This window comes from Lissotriton vulgaris, chromosome 6 (genome assembly GCF_964263255.1).
Source record: "Lissotriton vulgaris chromosome 6, aLisVul1.2, whole genome shotgun sequence".
Taxonomy (NCBI): Eukaryota; Metazoa; Chordata; class Amphibia; order Caudata; family Salamandridae; genus Lissotriton; species Lissotriton vulgaris.
In genome coordinates, this window is record NC_141694.1 from 1,916,468,949 (window position 1) to 1,916,484,047 (window position 15,099).

General features: G+C 43.0%; 1 protein-coding gene across 1 annotated transcript in view; it reads right to left on the reverse strand.

Annotated features, from left to right (window-relative positions):
- LOC147709919 (NXPE family member 4-like) overlaps positions 1 to 15,099 on the reverse strand; it is a 374,539-nt gene that overhangs the window by 72,067 nt on the left and 287,373 nt on the right. The gene's annotated exons all lie outside the window — the stretch shown is intronic.

Below are 15,099 nucleotides of genomic sequence, written 5' to 3' on the forward strand. Positions count from 1 at the left end.
ACCAAAGGGAGCTGAAAGGACACCCTATGCACTTGGCCCTCACTGTTCTATAGTGTTGTGTTGTTGCCGGGTTTCTGCACAAGAACAGAACTATGCTTGGGATCGTGGGACCTCAGTAAGCAGAGACTGAGTCATCCACCACCTTAGTGCCCACGAGCCCAGAGCCGACTAGCTGAAGTGTCTCACTCGCTCTCCTACTCACTCACACAGAAACAAATGAAGAGACACCCCAGAACACAACACTCCCAGACCTCTCGGGAATCGCGGAAACAAGACACACCCTTTCGCTCGCACTCTTGAACTCATCCACAAAAAGATCTGACAAAGACACAGAACAGTTTAAAATATTTATTTTAAGTAACGTGCCCTAACATGCAGTATACGTGCCACACCAAATAGAACAATGCATAGTACTAATATAGTCAGCATAGCAGCTAGTCCATACATCATCAAGGGGGATGTCATCATGAAAAGACAATAGAGAAAAGACTGTAGCGCCTAACGTCCCTCCCCTTGCTAAGAAGATCTCTGGGCTTTGTCTGCAGATCCCATACCTTACACTACAGATGGTACATCTACATCATACGTGCTGTCGTGCTCTTCTGCCTGGAAAGGTCCCTCTCCAAGTGTGTGCTCCCTATGCATGCATCCCCATAATATCAAAGTACGAGTTTCCAACAACAAGTGCATTGGGATGTTTTATCTAGGTGCTAGCGCCTGACCAGAACAGAACAACAAGGGACAATGTTTATCGACCTTGCTCACCATGTTCAGATTAAACTCCAGGAACAGGTAGAGAACGAACACAGCAGAATTTCTCATGAGAAAGGCACTAACAAAATCATTTGCAGAAATAAAGCCATGTAGTAACATGCACAAAGCTGCATAATGGCTGCAGGGCTCATGCTAACTTAGTGATATCGACAATGTCCCCAAAGGCCAAGTGACAGTGTGAGTCCGCGATGACGGAACCCTTGTGGCTCCTGATGGACTCCGTAGAACTGTGATGTAAGAGTTATAACGGAGTGAAGTGAATGCAGGATTAGAATGTTGAGTTTGCGGTAACGCGCAGAAGAATAACGACATGTTATACTAAGCTCCATGTGTGGCATAGTGATTGGCGATAACCCAGACAGGGTAGGATGCTATAACTGGCGATGAGATAGGGGATAAGTAACCGGTATAGAGACAAAATATTGAATCAAAAATATAGAATAGCACTGATATCGAAGTGAAAATATAGAATGGACAAAATATTGAATGGACAGAATATAGTCAACAAAAATATCGAAATTAAGGTAAGTAATTTAATATCGATTTTCATAAATATAGAAAGTCAAAATATTGAAGTATATGATATAGGTATTAATATATTGAATTTTTAATAATACATTTTTTAAAGTCTTTTGTATGTTAGTATATGTGTGAAAAGTGTATATTTATTTTATAATTTATTTTAAGTAATGAATTTTACGTTATTTAAATTTTGCGTAATTTAATTCTGTAGCGGGTTGTGGGTTTATAGGGGAATAGGGTGGGAAGTAATTTATTTATAATTAATTAAATATTTAAATTTATTTATTGGTATTTATTTTGAATAATTTGTTAATTAATTTTTAATTGGTAATTAATTATATTTTAATTGGCAATTAATTTTACTTAATTGATTTATTGATAATTATGTTAATTTCATTAATTTATTTTCCGTAGTGGGTTGTGGGTTTATAGGGGAATAGGATGAGAGGTAATTTATAATTAATTGAATATTTTAATTTATTTATTGGTATTTATCTTGAATTAATTGTTAAATAATTTTTAATTGGTAATTAATTTTTATTAATTGATTAATTGATAATTATGTTAATTTTATAAATGTATTTCGCCAGCGGGTTGTGGGTTTATAATGGAATAGGGTGGGAAGTAATTTGTTTGCAATTAATTAAATATTTATTTGTTGGTCTTTATTTTGAATTAATTGTTAATTCATTTTCAATAGCTAATTAATTATTTGTTAATTGGTAATTCATTTGTATTAATAGGTAATGAATTTTAATAATTAATTTTCATTTGTATTTTTAATTGATTAATTATTATATTATATTAAATTGGTAATTACTTTTAATTAATTTTATATTGGTATTAATATTTAATTTATTTTATTAATATATGAAGTATTTACTTTCCCTAATGTTGCACTCACTGGAGTGGGAATATAAATTTTTACCCCTACGCTATCCAACGCTTTCCCTACTGGTGCACTCCCTGGAGTGGGAATAGTAATATTTACCCCTACGCTATCCAACGCTTTCCCTACTGTTGCACTCACTGGAGTGGGAATAGTAATTTTTACCCCTACGCTATCCAACGCTTTCCCTACTGTTGCACTCACTGGTGTGTTAATAGTAATTTTTACCCCTATGCTATCCAACGTTTACCCTTACTGTTGTAGTTGCTGGAGTGGTAATAGTAAATTTTACCCTCCCGCTATCCTACTGTAAAAATATTGTATATATTGTATATTAATATTATCTATGTTGAGAAAGGCAGCGTGTCTGCCGAAACGCGTCCCTCTTGCACCGATTTTACTTCCAGTGTCTGATGTGACTGACACAATAAACAGGTGAAACCCCACGATGACGAGTGCCGGCTCCTTTATCAAAAGAGGTTTTGGAGACATCTTTCTATATATAGATATATATATATATATATGAGCAAGAAGTCGGCTGACTTCGAAACGCGTAGGGTAATTTTCCTTGTGCCTAAATAAACCCTTTTGCGCACTATTGGGGCTCTGACTCTGGTTTTCTACAAAAAGAAAGTTTCCAGGAGGTGATTGAATACTTTTGGGTCGGCGACCCAGTCGAGAGCCCGCCGAAGAAAGTGGCAGGAACACGCCGCTTGTTGTGTTTGTAAAAAAAAAAATATATATATATATATATATATATGTAAAAAATTAAATTGTATGTTTATTTTTTTTATTTTTTTTAACTTAAATAATTATGTCATACTTTTAAAGTTATTTAAGCATTTTTAAGTATGTTTTAGTTAATAATAGTTATTATTTCATTAACTTTAAATTACTTTCAAGACAAATCTTAAAAATTTCGATATTTTGACTAACTATACATTTTTTTTCGATATTTTTGATTCGATATTTTTGTACTTACCTGTTTGCTGATAAGATTTTGATATTGTTGCTTTCTATATTTTTACTTCGATATTTTTTGTATTCTATATTTTTGTGTTCTATATTTTTTCAGTGATCCAGTTACCTATAGATCGACAGTGCTCTTCCAGAAATGTTGCTGTGGTCCACCAAACTGCTCCCGTGTACCACGTGTGCTGCAGTCAAAGTGCGTAATCGATGTTTGGCATATGTTTTATCAAAGTGAAGACCCAGTCTGTGTAAAGCATTTAACAATAAGAAAAGCTTTGTTGAAAAGTCTACATATCTTTTACTGAAAAAGTGCTGGGAAGGTCACAAAGAGAGGTACTGCCCTACTACGCAACTCAAAGATATACATCATACTGAGTGATAATGCCATAGGCGGATACAAATAGGTATTGAAAGAGCAGCATATTGCAAGATAACGCTGCGAACAGAAGTGCTGCAAGGCAGAGACCAACCAGTTATCACACAGCACAAAGAGACGTCTAAAGGCAAAGTGATACAGATACAAGAAGCAGTCATCTGCTGACCAGTACTGATTAAAGAGAGTCATCATGCCACAGCACTTGAGGGAGGGTGTGCTTGCAGAGATGTCTATACTCTAAGTGGCATGCCACTAAAGATGCCGGGTGGTGGCTCAGTGGCGGCTCAGAACAACCCCAAAAGTCTTCTGTAAGAAAGGACGCCAATGGAGTCATAGATGGAGGTTAAGGTTCCACAGGCTGTCCAAATTGGCCCAGAGACCGGCTTGTCGCAGGGCCTTAAAGATGGTATGGATGAAGCAGGTCTAGCGGACAGCGGATAGTGTTAGAGAACTCCCCCTTCAGTGACAGCCAATCTCGGTAATAGTTACAATGCAGCTGCCTTCTTGAAACCACCACCACCATTTGATACAACCAAAAAGCTGAATATTGGCTGCAGATGGACTGGCAGGATAGAGACATTTGATAATTTAATCGCTGCTATAGAAGAAGCGGATAACAAGAAGATTATTAAGTACCTCAAAAATGTTACTGATGAAGGTGTGAAAGAAGTCAAAGAAAATGCTGCGAGCTGACAAAATTGCATACAGTCAAATCACAGAAACCTTGAATCTCAAGTTCAATCCAATGCCAAAAGTAGATTATGAAAGGTACACCTTCAGTCAAGAATGACAGAAAGCTGGTGAGACCCTTGACAAAATTGTTAAAAGACTGGATATGTTCAATAAACGCTAAGTTTACTTTGTTTTTTGATGAGGAAGCTATGCTCCTCAGAGTGATTGACGGACGCTTGACAAATGCTGAGAGAAACTCTTAGGGCCTCATTCATCAGAAGGGAAACATCGCTGCTAGAAAGTCATCTTAATCTGAAGCATCAGAAGGGTATGAATATATGACGCTACAACGCATGCCTTTACAACGTGGTTTTAACATCGCACCTTCCATTTTATCGCATGATTTTACAATGCATGTTATTATAAAAGATGAGGAAAGGAGCTCTAAAGTTGGATCTAGTGTATCTGTGGAGTGTAGAGACGAGGAAAGGAGCTCTAGAGGTTGGACTAGCGTGTCTCTGGAGTGCAGAGATGAGGAAAGGAGCTCTAGAGGTGGAGAAGTGTGGCTCAGGGGTTAGAGGCGGGTGGAGAAGTGTGGCTCAGGGGTTAGAGGCAGCAGACCTGGAGCTTGATTTCGGCCCTGGACCAGGGTTCAATTCCCTGCCTCGGCGGGTCTTGGGCTCAATAATTCCACGGACTCGATAATTCTCGCTCCGGTGCCTTCTCGACTCACGGGTTCACACTCTGCGACTCTGGGCAATAGCTTGCTTAATCTCCACATCGGCCCCTCGCGGTGGGATGCCTGGCTTTCACCTTGTGGATACCCTGCCAGGGTTATCTCACAGGGGAATACCATGACGGGTTCCCTAAGCAAGCGCGGAGATGCCCCAGGGTAAGTCATGCGCTATATAAGCTTCATACATAAGCTTCATACATAGAGGTGGGTCTAGTGTGTCTCCGGAGTGCAGAGACGAGGAAAGGAGCTCTAGAGGTGGATCTAGTGTAATAAGACGAGGAAAGGAGCTCCAGAGGTGGATCTAGGGTGTCTCTGAATGCAGAGACGAGGAAAGGAGCTCTAGAGGCGGATCTAGTGTCTCTGGAGTGCAGAGACAAGGAAAGGAGCTCTAGAGGTGGGTCTAGTGTGTCTCCGGAGTGCAGAGACGAGGAAAGGAGCTCTAGAGGTGGATCTAGTGTAACAAGATGAGGAAAGGAGCTCCAGAGGTGGATCTAGGGTGTCTCTGAATGCAGAGACGAGGAAAGGAGCTCTAGAGGCGGATCTAGTGTCTCTGGAGTGCAGAGACGAGGAAAGGAGCACTAGAGGCGGTTCTACTGTGTCCCCGGAGTGCAGAGACGAGGAAAGGAGCTCTAGAGGTGGATCTAGGGTGTCTCCGGAATGCAGAGATGAGAAACAAGCTCTAGAGGTGGATCTAGTGAGTCTTCAGGGTGCAGAGATGAGAAACGAGCTCTAGAGGGGGGTGTAGTGTGTCTCCGGAGTGCAGAGACAAGGAATGGAGCTCTAGAGGTGGATCTAGGGTGTCTCCGGAATGCAGAGATGAGAAACAAGCTCTAGAGGTGGATCTAGTGAGTCTTCAGGGTGCAGAGATGAGAAACGAGCTCTAGAGGGGGGTGTAGTGTGTCTCCGGAGTGCAGAGACAAGGAAAGGAGCTCTAGAGGTGGATCTAGGGTGTCTCCGGAATGCAGAGATGAGAAACAAGCTCTAGAGGTGGATCTAGTGAGTCTTCAGGGTGCAGAGATGAGAAAAGGAGCTCTAGAGGTGGATCTAGTGTGTCTCCAGAATTCAGAGATGAGAAAAGGAGCTCCAGAGGTGGATCTGGTGTTTCTGGAGCGCAGAGACGAGGAAAGGAGCTCTAGAGGTGGATCCAGTATGTCTCCGGAGTGCAGAGACGATGAAAGGAGCACTAGAGGCGGCTCTACTGTGTCCCCGGAGTGCAGAGACGAGGAAAGGAGCTCTAGAGGTGGATCTAGGGTGTCTCCTGAGTGCAGAGATGAGAAACAAGCTCTAGAGGTGGATCTAGTGAGTCTTCAGGATGCAGAGATGAGAAACGAGCTCTAGAGGGGGGTGTAGTGTGTCTCCGGAGTGCAGAGACGAGGAAAGGAGCTCTAGAGGTGGATAGTGTCATGGATGTGCCCAGGTCAACGCTGCCGCCGACATAAGACGCAAAGCGCCGGGAAGATAGACGCTTCGCGTTCAAGTTGTTGCTTTCCAGGGTGACGTTATTTCTGGGTCCCTTCGAGCTCTTCCGGGTTCTGGGCGTCGGCGTTCGGATGTTGCATCGGATTCCTGTTTTCCTCCTCTGAATTGGTGGTTTGTCTTCTGCTCTTCCCTAGCGCTGAACACTTGCAGGCGGTTTGGGAACCTCCTCAGGCGCTCCTCGCTTCTCTCATGTCTCAGTGAAGATATTCTGATCATGGTGGTAACGCGCTAGCGCTAGTCTGGTGGCCCAGCCCCCCCATATGCTCCTGAGGCTGGCTATGTAGGGCTCTTCTCAGTGGCATTCTTGTATTTGCATTCTCCCTATGCTCTGATCGGCACACAATCTCCTCACGCTTTACCTGTACTACTTATGTTATGTGATTTCATGTTATACGGACAGTTTATTTTTTGTTTTCTGAAGTCATGGAACACATGTTGCAACATTAAGGTGCTCATTGTTATAGGAGTTAATGTCCCAATACTCCTTTTCTGAATATCGGTCCAACCAGCTGGCGGCTGCATTGTATTTTGCTTGGTTCAAGTGGTAGGTTGTGTTGTTAACAGCCTATACATATACATCACTTACTTCTTTTAGCCCAGCACATCAGCCTTTGCATGTTCCTCATATATAATATATGGTGAGAAACTCCGCTATTATGCTACATAAAAATCATATAGTGCTTTAGAATGGTTAGGAGCTAACATAATTTCTATCTATATTCATGTTTAGGAACATTGCACCAGTTGCTCTATTCTTTCATTTTGTGGACACAAGCGGAAGAGGGGAGAATTCCAGGTAGAATACACCACAAAACATTAGTTTTTGCATATTCAAATCCTATTCTATTATGCTGCTAATGTGACCTTCTGCTGCAGGAACACTTCCGGATCCCATTGGAGCTTTCGTGGTGTTGGACGCGTGCTGGACCTGCCCTGTCTCTCCTTCCCTTGTCTCCCCTCTTACCCCTATTAACTGGCGCTGCTTTGACTTTGTTGGGCGGGCTAGTGGTAGCAGGAAGTTGTGATTATCATCTGGCTCCTGAATCCTGCCCCTGCGGAGACCTCAGGTGAGCCAGACAGATCGAGTGTGTCTCCAGAGTGCAGAGAGAAGGAAAGGAGCTCTAGAGGTGGATCTAGTGTGTCTGTGGAGTGCAGGGATGAGGAAAGGAGCACCAGAGGTGGATCGAGTGTGTCTGTGGAGTGCAGGGATGAGGAAAGGAGCTCCAGAGGTGGATCGAGTGTGTCTCCAGAGTGCAGAGATAAGGAAAGGAGCTCTAGAGGTGGATCTAGTGTGTCTGGGGAGTGCAGGGATGAGGAAAGGAGCACCAGAGGTGGATCGAGTGTGTCTGTGAAGTGCAGAGATTAGGAAAGGAGCTCTAGAAGCAGATTTTGTGTGCAAAGACGAGGAAAGGAGCTCCAGAGGTGGATCTAGTGTGTCTCCGGAATGCAGAGACGAGGAAAGGAGCTCTAGAAGTAGATCTAGTGTCTCTGCGGAGTGCAAAGATGAGAAAAGGAGCTCTAAAGGCGGATCTAGTGTGTCTCCGGGGTGCAAAGATGAGGAAAGGAGCTCTAGAGGTGGATCTAGTGTCTGCGGAGTGGAGAGATGAGGAAAGGAGCTCTAGAGATGGATCTAGTGTGTCTCCGGGGTGCAAAGATGAGGAAAGGAGCTCTAGAGGTGGATCCAGTGTCTGTGGAGTGCAAAGACGAGCAAAGGAGCTCTAGAGGTGGATCTAGTGTGTCTATGGAGTGCATAGATGAGGAAAGGAGCTCTAGAGGTGGATCTAGTGTGTCTGTGGAGTGCATAGATGAGGAAAGGATCTCTAGAGGTGGATCTAGTGTGTCTATGGAGTGCATAGATGAGGAAAGGAGCTCTAGAGGTGGATCTAGTGTGTCTGTGGAGTGAAGAGATGAGGAAAGGAGCTCTAGAGGTGGATCTAGTGTGTCTATGGAGTGCATAGATGAGGTAAGGAGCTCTAGTGGTGGATCTAGTGTGTCTCAGGAGTGGTTAACCCCATCCAATGGTACTGGGGACCAAGGGCTTTAGGAGAAATTTCTGTATGCCCACCCAAATTGGATGAGCGGACATGTAGTCGCTTTTTTTGCCATTCTTTACTGCCAGGTAAAATTTGGAGGTAAGGAACAGTAAAAACATTTTAACACTCCCCTGCCATGGGATTAGCCTCTGATGGAGAGGGAAGCATTACTGTTTTCTTTTTGAAAAGAAAAAAGATTACTGTTTGTTACACTGCTGTCCTTTTGACGCACCCTCCAGCACACAGGAAAATGTATTGACAGTAATGGCTGTGACCGCCATTCCTGCGACTGCCTTCATGAATGACCAGTTTGTAGGCAATCATTTTTAAAGTTGGTGGGTGTTGTAGTCTCAGACAGGTGGGCATTATTCCTCTGCCATGCCAATGGTGACTCCTCTGTCTGCAATAATTGAATCAGGACCTACAACTCTAAGGAAAGTCTATAAAAAATAATCTCAGCAGTGTAGCAAAGTAAAGAAAACCTACATCCAATTCTAGAGCTCCTCTCCTCGTCTTTGCACTCTGGAGACACACTAGATCCAATCCTAGAGCTCCTCTCCTCGTCTCTGCACTTCGGAGACACACTAGATCCAACTCTAGAGCTCCTCTCCTCATCTTTGTACCCTAGAGACCCACTAGATCCACTTCTAGCGGTTGTTTCCTCATCTTTGCACCCTGGAGACCCACTAGATCCACCTCTGGAGGTCCTTCTTTGTCTTTGCACTCTGGAGACACACTAGATCAAACTAGTCTTTGAACTCTGGAGACCCAATAGATCCTCTTCTAGAGGTGGTTTCCTCATCTTTGCAATCAAGAGACACAGTAGATCCACCTCTAGAGTTCATTTTTTGCCTCTGCACTCCAAAGACACACTAGACCCAATTATAGAGTTCCTTTCTTCCTCTCTCCACTCCGGAGACACACTAGATTTACCTCTAGAGCTCCTTTCCTCGTCTCTGCACTACACCTCTAGAGCTCGTTTCCTCGTCTTTGCACTCCGGAGACACACTAGACCTACCTCTAGAGCTCCTTTCCTCGTCTCTGCACTCCACCTCTAGAGCTCCTTTCCTTATCTTTGCACTCCAGAAACACACTAGACCCACCTCTAGAGCTCCTTTCCTCGTCTCTGCACTCCAGAGAAACACTAGTTCCACCTCTTTAGCTCCTTTCCTAGTCTCTGCACTCGTGAGACACTAGATCCACCTCTAGAGCTCATTTCCTCGTCTCTGTACTCCGAAGAGACTGTATTTATTTTGAAGGTTTTATATAGCGCGAACAAGACTCTTGCGAGTAACAGAGCACTTTACAGGTCGTACGTGGAAAGAACAAAATAAACATCACACATTCTAAGAGAAAACAGTAAGACAAAGCTAATAATCGTACAGACTAAGCTGACCGAAGGTCAACTATGGAGCATAGAAAACAGCATACGAATAAAATACAGTAAACAGGTTTAGAGTTCACGTGAATTTAGCCATGAGGATCGCTTTCACGTTTTTTTTAATGAGGCAGAGGAACGGTTCATTCTTGTTTCACTGGGCAAAGAATTCCTGTTGTATATCTTTTTAGATTCCGAATGGATTTTCCCGATTCATGCCGTTATATAGGTACAATTCGTGTTGCCCTTATATAGGCATAGAAATCAAGCCCTTATTTAGGCAAAGCCCATGCTACCCAAATACAGGCATGGCTACTTCCATCCGTTCACAAAACGTTTCAATGATTTCTTGGAAAACCAGCGTAAGCCGTTAGGGACTTCCCCTTGCTTGAATATTGATTCCTCCAAGAACTCAATTAGTTTTACAATGAACAACTATTCCCCACGGGTTCATTCAGGACGTTCATATGCCTGACTTTACGTCAAACGTGGCATTCCTAAACACCTTCAAGGTATAAATATACCTTCTCTTGCTATGGCAAAGCACGGTGGTTCGGAGCAGGTCGACGACCTACTTGCCCGACGCAGCTTGCTACAGCAAGTGCTGAAGGACGCTGACTCTCCAGCTGACGCACTGATCGGGAAGCTGCCCTCCTCTGCTGAGAAATCCAGCTCCAGTGTTTCTGACTCCCCTTGCGGGGCGGTTGGGAGTCCTGAGATAGAGATACCAGACCTCCTTCATTCTAAGGTATGGAGCTGATTAGAACTAAGCATGGGCGGAAAATCCGTTCCGCTCGCGGATTTTGCGGATTTTCGGTAAATTCGCAATCCGCGAACGCTCGCGAATTTACCGAAAATCCGCAAATTCGCATGCAGCAGATTTTTTTTTCTTGGTGATACAATTTTGCGGCGTGCGGTGTAAGTTCGCAATTGCGAACATGTAGGTGCGGCGGGCAGCAACAATCTCGCACTCGCGAAATTTAAAAAATTGCAATTCTGCACAAGAAATCCACTAGCAAGCAGCATAGACCTTCTGAAAATGATGATTTTTATCAGAATAACTCCTCAGGTTGACATTTGCCTGCACTGTTTTGGATTTGAGGCCTTTTGACTTTCTTTGGATCACTTTTGGATTAGAAATCAACTTTCACAAGTAAGCTTGTTTGGGGCATTACAGTTGCTGTAATGCTGTCTTGCAGAAAAACGAGTTTTGCAAAAGTGAAAGCATTCAGCAGATGCAAAAGTTCAAACTCATCATTAGTAACCATTCCCCTTAGTGCTTCCTGACTGGGGTCCTTCCAGAGTTCAGTTGCTAGTTGCAACAATTGTATGACCCTGCTCTGACCCTCACAGCAGGCTCATAGAATAGCTAGAAGTAGGCCACAAAGGTCCTGGAAAAAAAATTGCACTGCAACAGAAAGCAAATTACAGATAAGGAAGCAGGTGCCAGACTGGAATTTTAAAACAGTGACACATCAATAAATGAACCCCAAATTAATTCATGTCAGTTGAAGCAGGGCAGGTGTGCTTGCTTTTTCCCCCCATAATCTACAGTGATGATGAACCAGAGGGTGGCATTGATGTACCAGAGGGTGGCATGGGTGAAACATAGGGTGGCAGGGGTGAAACAGAGGGTGCTGGGAACCTGTGATGATGAACCAGACGTAGAAACAACATAATCGCGACCATTGCGAGCCGACATGTAAGTTCGCAATTGCGAACTGGTACAAAACCCTCGCGAACTGGCAGAAATCCTTGCGAACACACAAAAAAAAATCCGCAAATTCGCGAGAATTCGCAGATTTTGTGGATTGCGAGTTCGCAAATTCGCAAAATTCGCGAACGCCAGATTTGTGAAATTCGCCCATGCTTAATTAGGACCTAGAGATACCTTTGGTAGATTCCTGGAAAACTAAACCTATGCTAAAAAACCATACTTACTTCTTCCCTCGTACTAGACCTAGGTTCGGTACATTGGGGTAGGCGTATTTTAGAAGCACCAGTTGAGTATTTTAGCTTGTGTATTTATGGATGTTTTTTTATATGGCTTAGAAACCATACAATGCTCTTACAGTATTATTTTATAATACTATTCTCGCTGTACGCATTATACTTTGCATTCTGTTTTACGATTGTAGCAGTTCACCTCTTTTACATGAGAAAGAAGACTGTTCAATAAACCCTTTTTATTGAAAACGCCTGTCTCACTATTTCTCTGCAACTCTGTAGAAACGAAGCATGCACGATTAACTGAGTGAAATACTTATCTATTGTTTCCACGACTCTGAAGATATTTGTTATAGTCCTAGAGAAACAAAGTTGTCATGTTATGCAGTTGTCAGAAACTAATCCCTTCTTGTGAATTCGAGAAAGTTTCTAGTGACCTCTGAGTTAGCTGGCACTCACAATTAAGTTTAGTATATTCGATAGAGACCTAATTGACCTCAGTCCTACGTCATATCTGTAGGATATATTATTCCAATGCACAGAGCCTATTGGGAATATAGGAACTACACTACATGGTGCCCAACGTTTGGTAAGGCTCTAATTTAACGTTAGATACTAAAGTAACTCAGTCGTGCTTTTCTCAGAGACCCCTTTTTTCCGTAATACTCCAATAAACGTCTGGAGTGGGTAAAAGGATAAAATATCCACCATAGCTGAGTAGGACGAAAATCCTATGCATTAGTTTATGGTTTGTTCAACGTTGAAGGATACAGTGTTCCGAAATATTGTGCAACTTTTCTTTGTTTCCTTGAAACTTGCTCTTCAAACTTTCAGTCAACAAAATGTCCCTAAACGGGGATAACAAACCTGGGGCCAGTGGAGCTACAGGCGACAACGCCGTACAAGCTTTTGACACAACAAGCTTTAATGAAAAATTTAAGGAAAGCCATCACTATAAAACTCATACAAAATGGCCTATCAGCAAGAGGTGGTAGGATAGTTCTTGTGATAGAGGCACATGAATATCACCAGACAAAGGTATTCTATTCATGGATAATCTTCCCTGAAGCAAATCAGTAACCTCATTGTTTCACTTCTACAAAGTAGATGATCCACCAATGGAATACATTCCCTTTGAGGATGTTGAAATTCGCTTAACATACCAAGAGCATGCGCTCTGGTCTAAAGGCGCCCTAAAACATATAAATAACATTACCAGGCTCGGTCCACTAGGTAGACCTGGAGCAACTTGGCCGGTCTTATCCAGCTATACACCTCACCCCGACACCGAAGACATGTCAAATGATGATTTACTGACTCAACTAAAAGAGCTAATAAAAATCTATAGACAATTGGTTCAATTTGTCATGCGGACTCTTACAGTCCAACCAGCAATAAGGATTCCACATCGTCCCCCTTATCAGGGGAACACAAATAAAATCACACCACACACTCTACATTCAGTCGTTGGTAAGTTACCTGCAAATCGGGAACAAATTCCATTCTGGATAGCTCAATAAATTACACAAATTGAAGCAGTATTTCCTGATATTAAAACAAAAGCCCAGGTGCACCACCACTCAATACATAGGGAGATAAAGTGTTCAATCTATTCCTAAACAGCCAAGGTATTTCAAAATTTCATTTATTCAGTACCAGAAAGATTTGTACAATCAAGATCATAAACATCAGTTTTTGACAGTGACACAGCCAACGCGTTTCGTCCTTAACACCAACCCTCTCGCTACTCTCACTTGTGATACATTTGCCTCCTTCTTCGCTTCTAAGACAGAATCCATTAAATCAAACCTACTCAAGGACATTATATCAATCTCGGGCCTGAAGGAGAACCCATCACTGTCCCTTGCTGCTGCACCAGCTAATGATCTCCCACTATTTAAACTAAAAAACAATGCATCATGGTCCCACTTCAACATTTACAGTGAAGATACCATACTAAAAACGCTAAACGCGTTGAAACCATCCAATCACTTCTCTGACCCGCTCCCGGCAAACTACATAAAAGACTTCACTCCTCTCCTACTACCCCTCTGGACCAAGATTATTAATACTTCCCTTCAGCAAGGATCCATTCCAGACACCCTGAAAACGGGGCAGGTCTCGCCTATCCTTAAGAAACCCATTGCGGACCCCACTGACCCTAATAAATATCGCCCGATCTCCAACATCCCTTTGTTAGCTAAACTTCTGGAAAAATGTGTTAACATACAACTGAACTGTCACATTGAAATTGGTTCAGCAGGTTGAAACAATCAATCTGGTTTCAGAGCAGGTCACAGCACAGAGTCAGTCATGACACATGTATTAGATGACGCGCTAAATATTCTCGACCAAAATGAAGCTTGTATGTTAATCCTACTCGACCTGTCATCAGCATTTGACACCATCAAACACAACAACCTGCTGAATCTCTTGAAACACAGAATGGGTTTATCTGGAAGTGTTTTTAACTGGTTCACCTCTTTCCTACAAAACAGATACCAAAGTTGCAAGGTCAACCAATCCCTGTCCTTCCCCTCGTCTGTCACGCTGGGAGTTCCTCAAGGCTCCTCCCTCTCTCCCTCCCTTTTCAAACTTTTCATGGAACCCCTCACCGATCTTCGCAGCCTTTCCAAGATACAATTCCACATGTATGCTGACGATACCCAAATCTACATCAAAATTCACTCTCTGGAAGACATCAAATCACTCAACTCCACTCTACAAAAAAACCAAATCTGGCTGGCCGAAAACCACTTGAAACTTAACTCCCTCAAAATGGAATTCCTTGTAATCGCCCCCCTCCTAACAAAACTCAAACTGTCACAGATTGGATGAAGCATCTAACAGCTCTCAATGGACAACCGCTCATAGTCGACTCAGCAAAATCTCTTGGGGTAACGCTGGACAATACCCTCAAAATGCTAAAACACATCAGTGCCTCAACAAAGGGAGCCAACTTCCACCTAAAGACCCTACGAAAACTGAAACCTTATCTGCCCGCCTTCGATTTTAAACAAGTTGTTTAAGCCTTAGTTATCCCTCGCTTGGAATACGGAGCAGTAACCTTATGCGGACTCCCGAGGTCTTCGACAGCCCTGCTAAGAGCCACGATCAACTCAGCTGCGAGACTCAATACAGGCTCTAAGAGAAATGCCCACATTTCCCCAGACCTGAGAGCCCTCAACTGACTGGCCACCGTTTGAAGCTAGAATTCATCTACAAATTGCTTGTTTGACACATAAGGCTCTCTACCACAACGCCCCACAATACCCAGCACAGAAACGGGTGCTCTCAGCGGGCAGCAGAGCTTTCAGGAGT